This window comes from Chlorocebus sabaeus, chromosome 20 (assembly GCF_047675955.1).
Source record: "Chlorocebus sabaeus isolate Y175 chromosome 20, mChlSab1.0.hap1, whole genome shotgun sequence".
NCBI classification, from domain to species: domain Eukaryota; kingdom Metazoa; phylum Chordata; class Mammalia; order Primates; family Cercopithecidae; genus Chlorocebus; species Chlorocebus sabaeus.
This window is the reverse complement of record NC_132923.1, coordinates 43,615,002-43,628,567: the sequence shown is the minus strand read 5'-3', so window position 1 is coordinate 43,628,567 and position 13,566 is coordinate 43,615,002. Positions and strand designations below refer to the sequence as shown.

At 42.1% G+C, this 13,566-nt stretch overlaps 1 pseudogene; it reads left to right on the top strand.

The window, feature by feature from the left end:
- The first annotated feature begins 10,750 nt into the window (after nt 1–10,750).
- On the top strand, nt 10,751–10,848 carry LOC119626283 (U6 spliceosomal RNA; annotated as a pseudogene).
- The last annotated feature ends 2,718 nt before the right edge of the window (nt 10,849–13,566 follow it).

Here is a 13,566-nt window from a genome sequence, read left to right as displayed (position 1 = left end):
TGAGGTCTTGCTATGTTGCCTAGCCTGGTGTTGAACTCCTGGCCTCAAGTGATCCTCCTGTCTGGGCTTCCCAAAGTGCTGAGATTACAGGCATGAGCCACAGTACCTGGCCCTTCCTCAACTTTTTGAATTAAATTCGTGTAAAGGAGGGACAGGGGAACTTTGTTAATTTCTTCAGCCCCATGGAGTAATACCATTAGTGAAAATTATAAAAAAATGAAAACCCCACTTATTTCCACCTCATGTGGCAATATTCCAAAGAATCTTGAAATGGGGCTGATCCATTTCAACTTGACCCAATTCTCTACACATATGATATGACATTCTCCACTTTCATACCCGGAAGTAAGAGTTTCTCTAGTTTAAAATAATAAAGATAGAGAGATTTACAAATGCTGAGGTTTCTAAGTTCTGGGTAGCAATTTCCTCTTCTAGAAAAATAAGTTCTAGTGGTACCCATGTTTCTTAAAGGGTTGTATTTTTTTAAATGGGATTAATATATTAATGGTGTTCATATATAGTACTAATATTAATACATTAGACCTGCGCTTCTCAGGAATTCCACAGGAATTTCACAATCATCAAGGTCACTTTTCTATTTCTCCCTCTTCATTTTCCTTCATTCTTCATCATCTCTCTTGCCCTTAAATGATTATAACTTACAATTGGATTTTTTGAATTAATTTTTACTTTGGTTTAGTAGAATTTTGTGTTCCCTACTTTTAATTTTTAAAGCTAAAAGACTAAATTAAGTTGCCTTTTGCTTGTAAGGCTTTTTACTGTAACTTCTTTGTTGCTCTTAAACTTCGATAGTTAAAGTGTTCAGAAACCAAGCTTTCCCAAGCTCTTCATGCAGCCTCCCTGCCTCACCCTCTCAATGTTGTTTCCCCTTTCTCAAGGGGAGGACTATCCTAGGAGGGCACAGACAGACTGCAGGAGGAAGAGGAAAGGGGAGAAGGGATAGCATTCCACTTTGTTTGTATCCACCTCACAACCTGCTGTTGACCTGCCTACATAATTAATCTCAGGCTGCAGTTTGGCCCAAGACAATATTTGATAAAAAACCTTTATCTAAGTAGAGAAGAAAGTACTTGATTTAACTTGCAGGCAAGTATTCTATTTAAGAAAACGGATCGACATTTATATGCACTTAAAAATACTGTGACATTTTTGGGAATTGCTGGGCTCAAATAGCTTTCTGGAGTTAGGAAACCAGAAAACCTGCCAGATGACATTTTTGCTCAAGGAAGGGAGGAGGTATAGAAGAGAAGGAAATTTGGATTCCTGGCTGAATGTCTGGCTTAGCTGTTAAGCCTCTCTGGCTGAGAATGTGCTTTCTCGCTTCTGTTTTTGGTGTAGTGCCAAGAGAACTGTCAGACCACAAGTAATCATTGTTAACTTCAGTGGAAACCAGAGCTATTAAGAAAAATATTAAAAGCCTGTTCCAGGATTATACCATTTTAGAGAGCAAAGAAATAAGATACCTGACTAACCTGTTTTATTGAGTCATAGATGGAAAATGTCCTGACCAGCTGGATTTTAAGCAAGAATGACATTTTTTCCATATGATTTGTCATGGATTTAAAAAAGACAATGTGCTTAGAAAAACAAATTTGCTGTAACTTGGTTAGTGGGGGAAAATAACTGGCAGAAAGCTTGGTGACTCAAATTCATGATACAGCAGAAATAATTTTGTTATTTGGCCAGGATGGCCCAGTCCTGATATGCTTAAGCTCCAGAGAGTTGCCTAGGTTGTCTTTGCGGAAAACAATCCGCATTTGTGTAGGATGCAAACTGAATTCCTTTGAACTTCACTGTGAAATCTGCATTTCTCAAAAAGTATTTTAGAAGATTTTGCTGAAAGATTGGCAAAAGCTACAGATACCAAAAAGTTATTTTCACTGGAATTTACAACTAAATATCCTGAGTAACAGATAAGCATGGGTGAAGGTCTCACAAAGAAAGACCATAAATAGATGAGGTGTTAGATATGTTAATCAGCTTGATGTAACCATTTCACAATGTATACATATATTGAAACATTACATGGTACAACATAAGTATATATAACTTTTATTTGTCAACTCCTTAAATTTTTTTTAAAGGGGAGATGTATGAAGGGGCTTCCTCCGACAGTTGAGGAAAAACTTCACACATTTTCCTTCTTCCATTTTTGTTTCCCAATTAGGATTATTAAAATCCCACCCTTGACTGGGCGAGGTGACTCATCTCGTAATCCCAGCATTTTGGGAGACCAAGGTGGGAGGACTGCTTGAGCCCAGGAGTTCGAGACTAGCCTTGGCAACATAGTGGGACTCCCGTCTGTATTATTTAAAAAAATGTAAATAAATAAAATTCTACCCCAATGTAGGCCAAGAAGTGAGACTTCGAATTGTAAATTTGGTTGACTATGTCTGGTAGAGTTTGACAGAGTTTGGTTGACTTCTGTTTGCCACTTCAGCTCCATTTTCCATTCTTTGTTCCACACTTCCACCTGGAGGTTGGTCTGAACACTCCACACCGTACCTTCCAAGTCCTGTGGCTTCCGGTTGGGGTTGACCAATGGGGATTTGGAGCATTGGACTGATGAAAGGGAGGACAATGAGTCAGGAAGAATTTTTACTCCTTGGCTTCTTCCCTGTGAGTCCCTTGACCAAAGATTACAGCTTTTCTCCAGGTGACCTTCTCCATGTGACTACCTCCTTCTGGCATCTGGTGACTGTTCCCTCCCTCATCACTGGGGCCAAGGGTTATCCTTTGTGGTTCCCCTATATCCTGCCCACGTCTCTATAAGCAACCCTTTGTAAATAAACCCACTTAGAATGATTGTAAGTTAAGTGTGTCATCCAATTCCTGCTAGTCTTATAATTCTTCAAGTCTTATCACAGTCCTCTAAGGATATTCTAAGATACTCATGGGATAAGAAGCCAGGGACTGACTACATGCTTCTTATGTAGTCAGTCCCAGCCCATTGCTGAACCCCATCTGCCAGTACTTATTGTGCAGTGCCCAATCTCAGAGCCTTGCCCTCACCCCTGCTCCACCAGCCTGCCAATCACCATGTCCCCCACCTTCCTCTATTCCCATTCCCACCTCTGTGACCCAAAGCACTACAGTCTCCCAATATCTGCTTTAGAAGCCTGCCCACTCGGCTCTGTGCCTCCTCTTAAAAAGATCCCATGTTGCAAAGTGCTCTTTCTATACTGTGAATCTCGTCTTGTCATGTAAACATTGCTCCATAAATAAATGTTAAGTTAGGGAACAAGTGATGTTCCTTTTAGGCTTAAAATCCCTCCATGGCTTCCTACTGCACTTAGGCTAAAGCCCAACAGTCTGACCAGGCTTTTAAGGCTTGTAAGACTCTGGAAGATCTGCCTCCTGCTGCCTCATCTCACACAACTGCTCCTCTTGCTCTTTGCTCCATGCACACTGGTCTCCTTTTAGTTTCTGGAGTGAGCTGGGCTTTCCCTGGCCTCAAAACTTCTCACCAGTATCCCTTGTGCTAGAAATTTTCTTCTCATCTCCCTTTCACTCATCCTTTAGGTCCCAGCTTAAATGTCATTTGCTCAGAGAAACCTTAGCCAACTCCCCCCCATCCCCTAGACAAGACCAAGTTGCCCTATTCATCCCTTTTGTAACATATATCCCAGTCACAATTAGCTATGTGAATTGTCACTTAATGCCTGACAAGTCTAGTATGTCTCTCTACTGCTTGCCTGGATGGCTGAAAGACCCTCCTAACCAGTTTCCAGGCTTCCACTCTTGCTACCTCCCCATGTTCAGTTTTCCACATGGCGCCAGAATGAGCTTTTAAAAACGTAAATAAGCTGGGTCTGGTGGCTCATGCCTGTAATCTCAGCACTTTGGGAGGCCGAGACAGGAGGATAGCTTGAGGCTGGGAGCTCGACACCAGCCTGGGCAACATAGCAAAACCCCATCCCTACAAAATAAATATCTAAAAAAATTAGCCAGGCATGGTGGCGGGCACCTATAGTCCCAGCTACTCAGGAGGCTGAGGCAGGAGGGTCGCTTGAGCCCAAGAGTTTGAGATTGCAATGAGCTATGATTGTGACACTGCGCTCCAGCCTGAGTGAGACCCCATCTCTAATAAATAAATACATACATACAATTTTAATTTTATTTTTCAGATGGAATCTCTCCCTGTCGCCCAGCCTAGAGTGCAGTGGCGTGATATTGGCTCACTGCAACTTCCACCTCCTGGATTCAAGCGATTCTCCTGCCTGAGCCTCCTGAGTAGCTGGGACAACAGGTACATGCTAACAAGCCCAGCTAATTTTTATAGTTTGAGTAGAGACAGGGTTTCACCATGTTGGCCAGGATGGTCTTGATCTCTTGACCTCATGATCCACTCACCTTGGCCTTCCAAAGTGCTGGGATTACAGGTGTGAGCCACAGTGTCCAGCCCTAAATTTAAAAAAATAAATAAATACAAATAAAAACAGAAATGGATCATGTTACCTCCTGGCTCAAGACCCTCTGAGGGCTTTCCACGCACAGAGTAAAACCCTAGCCCTGCGCCCTGGCCTGCTGCACCTGCTGTGCCTGCTAATCTGCTGCTTGACTCCCTCTCAGTCCTCATCCCAGGGTGCTAGACCTCACACATTCTGGCCTCTTCTGTTCCTCCAACTTCTGCCCCTCACCATCATACCTACCATCTTCCTCCTGTTTCTCTTTTTAAGTTTTGTCTCTGAAATTTCTAATGTGGTTGAATAGTTTATGATGTGCTCATGGATACCTTGTACATTTACTTCTCCAACGCCCTATGTCCTATTCTCTTGTTAACTGTACTCCCCTTCTTCAACTGATCCTCTCCTATGCCAATTCATTTTTTAAAAATTGAGGTATAATTTACATATAAAACGCTGTACATAGTTAATGTATACATCTTGAAGAGTCTGAAGATAAGTATACACCTGTTTAACAGTCACTATAGATGATGCCATAAACATCACCATCACCCCTAAGATTCCTCCTCACTCTCTCTTTTGTGTGTGTGTGTGTGTGTGTGTGTGTGTAATAAGAATGTTTAGCCTAAGATCTACCCTCTTAGCAAATTTTTAAGCATATTCTACAGTACTGTTAACTATATATACTATGTAGTACAGTAGTTATCTAGGACTTATTTATCTTGCATAACTGAAACTTTTTGCACCCTTTGGCTGACACCTCACCATTTCCATTTCCCCTTTACCCAGCTCCTGGGAAGTACTATTCTGTTCTATGCTTCTGTGAGTTTGACAGTTTTGGATTCCTGACATAAGTGAGTCGCACTCCAATCTTCATACTTCCTCCCACTCCCCCAGTGGGCATGTGACCCAAGTCTGATCAGTCTGGGCTTTCATACCCTGGGGCTTTTCTTTTCTTCCATTGGAGAAGACATCATTGAAACCCTCGTTCTTTATTATGCATGTTCTTAGAGACTGTCACCCATAGAGAAAGTAGACAAACTCTTAAATTAAGCAATACATAAGTAAGGAGTTCCTAAATGCTTCAAATTCATGTATTTATTCAACATTTATTGAGCACTTTCCATGCTACCTACCTATTGTGCTTGGAACTGGGGAAGCTTATGGCAATGAACAAAGCAGACAGAAATCCCTGCCCTGAACAGTTCCACAGCTGTCAACATCAGCCATTTGATTACTAAAATTCTAAGCACTGAAAGGGGGTGCAGAGCACCTACTGGATCCATCAAAGACTTTGTGATCAAACAAGTTTTAATACAGATTTTGCGGATGCTAAGACTAATCTACTCAACAAAGCATATTAAAAATGCAAGCTATTAATAGAAAGAGACATTAAAATTCTAATTGTTCAAAGAGCTGAATCACTCTGCTGGTTAGAGATAATATGTAATCAGTTCTGAATCTAAAATGGCTCTGGAATGTCAAGAGAAGCCACAAGGTCATGCTCACATCTTTCCTCTCCAGAGAATTTTAGAACATCAGCACTGTATTAAAAATAAAATGTTTAAAAAGAGAGAGAGAGAGAAAGAGAGAGAAATTCTAGACCTACGAACTGAAAGTGCAAGAATATGAGTTTGGTATTGCGGAGAAAAAAAGTTAAGCTATTCAATCAGTTTAATACAGTAAAAGCCTTCTTAGCAGTGATGCATTTCTATTTTTGTGATTAATTTTATTTTTATATCATTTTATTTAGTGAGGAATAGTTAAGAAAATAAGTAAGAGAATAAAGAAAAAAATAATCTGCTATATTCCTACCACTCAAAATTAACTCCCGTTAGTATTTTGGCATATTTGCTTCCAAGTCCTTTTTGATGTTCCTACTATTTTTAAAAACATTGCTCTCTGTCTCACTGTCTCTCTGCATCTTTTTGTCTCTGTCTCTCTCTCTCTGCCTGTGTATATACATATATGTGCACACACATATATACTTCTTTAAAAAATATTGGAACATTAAGTTAATGCTAAAGTCTCTTTTGAATGTTATCCCTCTTGGTTGCCAGAAGTAATCATTATTTTAATTTGTTTTTGTTTTGATACAGGGTCTTGCTCTCTTACCCAGGCTGGAGTGCAGAGGCACAATCATGGCTCACTGCAGCCTCCATCTCCTGGGCTCAAGTGATCCTCCTACCTCAGCCTCCCAAGTAGCTGGGACTACAGATGTGCACAATCATGGCCAGTGAATTTATTTATTGAGATTGAGTCTTACTCTGGTGCTCAGGCTGGAGTGCAGTGGCACAATCTCAGCTCACTGCAACCTCCGCCTCCCAGGTTCAAGTGATTCTCTGCCTCGTCCTCCCAAGTAAATGGGCCTACAGGCATGCACCACCATGCCTGGCTAATCTTTGTATTTTCAGTAGAGACGGGGCTTTACCATGTCAGCCAAGCTGGTCTCAGGCTCCAGACCTCAAGTGATCCACCTACCTTGGCCTCCCAAAGTGCTGGGATTATAGGCGTGAGCCACCGTGCCTAGCCCCCAGTGAATTTATTATTTTAAACTTGAAAAGTATCATTCTATTCCATTTGCTATACTTTTATATACATATGCAAATAAAAGGGATATTTCGCTACTTGCCCAATGCCAGTCTGGGATCACGGTGGGGTGGTTGTAGGATCTGTATGCCCAGATGGACATCTGAATTATAGTTTAGGCTAAGCTGAGAGCTCACCAAAAAGTACATGCATACAACCATTTTTCTGGAAGGAAATTGTTCCCATCCCGTAAGATAAAATTCAATACATTATTATGTCACAAAGAGCATCACGATTTCCCAATATCTTATCCTGAATAAGTATGAAGACCACTGCTCTGTCAGCGGGGTTGAGGAAAATATTGAGAAACCCATAGATATCAGGTAATGATCAATGTGTTAAAAATGGAATCAGACCGGGTGTGGTGGCTCGAGCCTGTAATCCTGGCACTTTGGGAGGCCGAGGTGGGCGGATCACGAGGTCAGGAGTTCGAGACCAGCCTGACCAACATGGTGAAACCCTGTCTCTACTAAAAATACAAAAATTAGCCAGGTGTGGTGGCGCATGCCTGTAATACCAGCTACTCAGGAGGCTGAGGCAGGAGAATCACTTGAACCCAGGAGGCGGAGGTTGCAGTGAGACGAGATCGCACCATTGTACTTCTGTCTGGGTGGCAGAGCAAGACTCCATCTCAAAAAAAAAAAAAAAAGGAATCAAATATGAGAATAGAGGTGAGGGTGCCTAAGTGGGTGGGGGAGGTCTCCAAAGAGGTGATTTTCAAAGTGAATACAATAAACGCTGTAAATACAGTGTGGGAGCAAGCCAGAAAATGTCAGGAGAGCAGAGCAAATTGGTGCAATGTGATATTTGACATGAAATGCCACACTAGGGCCCTGTGGTTCACATTACAGCCTAATCTCTTGAGGAAGAAATGCTAATGGTCAGAAATGGGTGCATTTCCTTCACCAGCTACCTGAGTAGCAGAAGGTAAGAGGCCTCAGTCAGTATGTGGTTTGTTAGATTATCAGAAGCTATAACCAGGGGTGATTTGGGGGACTATGCAGGGCTATTAGGACTTCTGGGGCCCTTAAAAAATGTGCCAGGAGTTTGTCTTTGCTACACTTAAACCTCTCTCAGCCGGTCACGGTGGCTCATGCCTGTAATCCCAGCACTTTGGGAGGTCAAGTTGGGTGGATCACCTGAGGTCAGGAGTTTGACACCAGCCTGGCCAACATGGTGAAACACCATCTCTACTAAAAATACAAAAATTATCTGAGCGTGGTGGCACATGCCTGTGGTCCCAGCTACTCAGGAGGCTGAGGAAGGAGACACTTGAACCTGGGATACGGAGGTTGCAGTGAGCTGAGATCGCACCACTGCACTCCAGCTTGAGTGACAGAGCGAGACTCCATTTCAAAAACAACAAACAAACAAACAAAACACCTCTCTCTGAGCCTTTTGCCCCTCTGGGCCCCCAGGGCACTCACGCTTCCCAGGGTCATGCCAACCCACCCAGGCATTTCTGGTGGACACCTGGTGTGTGCCAGCCCAGAACTCCTCCCTTCTTTGGGTAATGGAACCGCTTTTCTTCTGACGCACGTTCTTCTCCCCATTACAAACATGTGGTTCAAAAGGAGCGCCACATTATTACAAATCCTGCCCTTTGGCCACATTCATGAGTCTTTGGGTGGGAACATGACTAAAATTAGGCCAGTCAGAATACTTTGTGCACTGACCACAGAGCATTCCACAGCCTGGTCAAAGCTAGGTCAAACCACAAGCCAAGTTAATCAGCATCCATCCCCAGAATTTTTTCACTTGGAGCTTAAGGAAAGAAATTCAGTCTCTGTCTAGGAACAACACTGTGAGTACCAAGGCAGGGGAACTGTTGACAGTCCTGTTCCTTGCTATGAAGGAAGCTGTGCTGAGAGAATGAAGCCTTATGCAGACAGAAGCTGAGAGATAAGGAAGAGTTAGTGGTATTGGAGCTCCTGGTTCCAGATATCCTGGAATTCCAATTATATTCCCTCTGCAATTATGAAAGGCTGCCAAAAAAAACCTCCCCCTTTGCCTAATCTAATTGTGCTCAATTTCTTTCATAATATGAATCCTAATATAAATGTCTTCCTCCACATTGCCCTAAGTTCTAAAATTGCCCTCCCGCTCCCCTGCTTCCTAAATAAAATTCTTCCTCAAGGTGATAGCCCAAAGTAATCTGATTGGCTACTTGAAGCAATTCACCCTGTGGTATGGACAATTCAGAAGCTTCCTTGTGTTGATAATGGGGTAGACTACATACAGGTGGGGGCAGGGGTACATGGGAAAGCTCTGTACCGTCTAAATTTTGCTGTGAATTTAAACCTGCTGTTTAAAAAAATCTTAAAAGCTTCCCTGGAGCCTTGGTCCTTAAGATTGAACAACTTTATGACCAAGCAATTCTACTTCTGGGTATATAACCAAGAGAATTGAAAAAGGGTATATCCACACCAACATTTGTACATAAGTGTTCGCTTTAGCAGCACACATACCATTAGGGTGGTGCAAAAGTAATTGCGGCTTCAGACCATGAATTTTAAATCATTATAACTCAGCTCAAACACATCTTTATTCATCAAAATAGGAATCATTACAATCAACATAATTTTGCCAATGAGAAATAAGTTTGTTTATTCCTGTAGCATAGAAATCCGTGCTTCGGGATTCCACGAACTCTTGGAAAGCATTTTCTGCATCCTGCTGATTGTGGAAGCATCTTCCCTGAAAAAAGTTGTCGAGATGCTTGAAGAAGTGGCAGTCAGTTGGCAAGATATCAGGTGACTATGGCAGGTGAGGTAAAACTTCATAGCCCAATTTGTTCAACTTTTGAAGCATTGGTTGTGCCGCGTGAAGTCGCACGAAGCGAGGTTGTCATGGAGAAGAGTTGGGCCCTTTCTGTTGACAAATGCTGCAGGTGTTGCAGTTTTTGGTGCATCTCATGGATTTGCTGAGCATACTTCTCAGATGTAATGGTTTCCTCAGGATTCAGAAAGCTGTAGTGGATCAGATCAGCAGCAGACCACAAACAGTGACCATGACCTTTTTCTGGTGCAAGTTTGGCTTTGGAAGTGCTTTGGAGCTTCTTCTTGGTCCAACTAATGAGCTGGTCATTGCTGACTGTATAAAATCATTGCACGTCACAATCCGATCTAGAAATGGTTTGTTGTTGTTGCGGAGAATAAGAAGAGGATATTTTAAAGCAACGATTTTTTTTTAATTTTTGCTCAGCTCATGAGACACCCACTTATGGAGCTTTTTCAGCTTTCCAATTTGCTTCAAATGCTGAACGACCATAGAATGGTTGACTTTGAGTTCTTTGTCAACTTCTCATGCAGTTGTAAGAGGATCAGCTTCAATGATTGCCCTCAGTTGGTTGTCGTCAACTTCCGATGGCTGGCCACTGGGCTTCTCATCTTCAAGGCTCTTGTCTCCTTTGCAAAACTTCTCGAGCCACCGCTGCACTGTACGTTCATTCGTTAGCAGTTCCTGGGCCAAATGCGTTGTTGGTGTTGCAAGTTGTCTCCCCTGCTTTACGACCCATTTTGAACTCCAATAAGAAAACTGCGCGAATTTGCTTTTTGTCCAACGTCATTTACATAGTCTAAAATAAATATAAAATAAACAGCAAGTAATAAGTCATTACCAGAAAGCAAAAGAAAGAAATGTACATTAAAATGATGTATAACATAACCACATTTATTTAAGAAAGTATTCCAATATCAAACAGCAAATTTCAACAATGCAAAAACCGCAATCAAATTTGCACCAGCCTAATAAAACTGGAACAATACAGAGAAGATTAGCATGGCCCTTGCACAAGAATGACATGCATATTCAGAAAGCATTTCATATTTTTCCATTAAAACTTCTTTCACCTCGGCCAGGCGTGGTGGCTCACACCTGTAATCCCAGCACTTTGTGAGGCCGAGGCAGGTGGATCATGAGGCCAGGAGATCAAGACCATTCTGGCTAACACAGTGAAACCCTGTCTCTACTAAAAATACAAAAAAAAATTAGCCAGGAATGGTGGCAAGTGCCTGTAGTCCCAGCGACAGGCTGAGGCAGGAGGATGGCATGAACCCAGGAGGCAGAGTTTGCAGTGTGCTGAGATCGTGCCACTGTACTGCAACCTGAGCGACAGAGTGAGACTCCGTCTCGAAAAAAACAAAACAAAACAAAACAAACAAAAAACTTCTTTCATCTCAAAAAAACCTTATACATAAATGATCATAGCAGCATTGTTCATAATAGCCAAAAAGTGGAAACAACTCAAATGTCCATCAACAGATGAATGCATTTAAAAATATGGTTATTTATACAATATAATCTTATTCAGCCATAAAAAGCAGTAAAGTATTGATACATGCTACAGCACAGAAGAACCTTGAAAACATCATGCTTATTGAAAGAAGCCAGTCACAGAAGACCATGTTTTGTATGGCTACATTTAGATGAAATGTTCAGAATAGGCAAATCCATAAAGACTTAAAGTAGATTAGAGAATGGGGGAAGGGATATAAAGACGGACTGGGTTTTTGTTTTGTTTTGTTTTTAGACAGTCTTGCTCTGTTGCCCAGGCTGGAGTGCAGTGGTGCGATCTCTGCTCACTGCAACCTCCACCTCCCAGGCTCAAGCAATTCTCCTCCTCAGCCTCACCAGTAGCTGAGACTACAGGCATGTGTCACTATGCCCAGCTAATTTTTGTATTTTTAGTAGAGACAGGGTTTCACCATGTTGGCCAGGCTGGTCTCGACCTCCTGACCTTAAGTGATCTTCCTGCCTTGGCCTCCCAAATTGCTGGGATGACAGGTAGGAGCCATGGCGCCCAGCCGGGTATGGAACTTCTTTTGGGGGTAATAGTGTTCTGGAATTAGATAGTAATGGCTGAACAACCTTGAGAGTATATTTAAAAACCACAGAACCTTGCATTTTTAAATGGTGAATTTTATGGTATGCAAACCATATGTAAATTTTTTAAAAAAGGAAAAAAGATTGAGCGATTTTTTGACTCTCCTGTTAGGATGTAAGGGGGAGATATTTTTGAGCAGAAGTAGCTCCCATTGCTCCTTCTCTGCTCAGTGCTCCTGCCCTTCAGCGAAGCAGAACAAGAGAAGCAGGATTTGGACAAGGGCCTGACACTTGCATCAGACCCAGGGCTGTCCAGACACTTTCAAGAGCTAGAATGAAATAGGCCCCACCTTTTTCAATGATAGGTAAAAGGTTAATGGGTATATATTTCTCAGTGTTCAGATTTTCACCCATACTATATCTTAAAATGTTGGTGCTGCTTCCACTTGTCTGTTGGGGAGTGTTTTGCAATGCTTACCACACCAAGAGAGAAATGAGTCTCAAGAGTGAGCACTAGAAGGCAGACCTATTTGGCAAACCTCAGTTTTGGTTTTGTTTCTGTTTTTTAGAGACAGGGTCTCCCTACTCTGTCACCCAGGCTGGAGTGCAGTGGCGCCATCACAGCTCACTGCAGCCTCGAACTCCTGGGCTCAAGTGATCCTTCTGCTTCAGCCTCCCAAGTAGCTGCGACTACAGGTGCACACCACCGCACCTGGTTAATATATATATACAGACAGGTTCACACTATGTTGCCCAGGCTGATCTCAAACTCCTGACCTCCAGCAATCCTCCTGCCTCAGCCTCCTAAAGTGCTGGGATTATAGGTGAGAGCCACTGTGACTGGAAGCAAAGCCCAGTTTTGAGGTTATAGGCAGAGCTTCCACTAGACGAAATTAGGAGGCAGGTGACATTTGTCTTCAGAGACTTCCATCTTCCCTTGTGGGGAGTGCTCAGTGCTCTCTTACACACTCATCATCACCCTGGGAATCTGAGATCCTGTCCATTGGTGACTCATCCTTGAATCTGGTTTATTATAACCTATTTTAAAACTTTAGTCTGTAGAAAATATTCACATAAGTACACAAAGACACATGTCTGAGGATGTTCATGGTATCATTTTACAGTTTCCAATCAGAAACAACCTAGATAATTGCTAATAGGAGAAATATTGTTCTTCTGGTAAATAAACCAACCTCACAGAGGATTTGTATTACAGAGCATGCTCAGGGAGAAGCCCCGTCCTAAATTAACTGATGTGTGTGGTTGGGTGTTGGGATTCGGTAGTAGTGGGGAACTGCACACGGAGGCTGATGAAATACAAGCTGGTTTGCTACTCTGATATTTTGCTTATTTTTTCCTTTGCCTGGAATATGCTCCCTTTCTACCTGCTCCCATTCCAAAATCTGACATTAGCACAACTTTCAACCTTACGTTGCTCAAATGCCACTCTTGATATACTTTTCCCCATTCAGCTAAGGGCTTGGTGTCATTCATTTTTGAATCTCTGTCATTTAACAGACTTCGTGGAATATAGTAGAAGTGCAAGAAATATTTTTTAAACAAAATAATGAACAACTGAACCTACCTCTTCCAACTATATTAAGTATTCTATTCTCTGTGAACCCACAACACTTTATTTATGTCTCTCTTTTGGCATTACGACTTTCTACCTTGTATGGTGATTTATTTGTGTAAATCTTTGCCACTTTACTGGAATGAAAGCCTT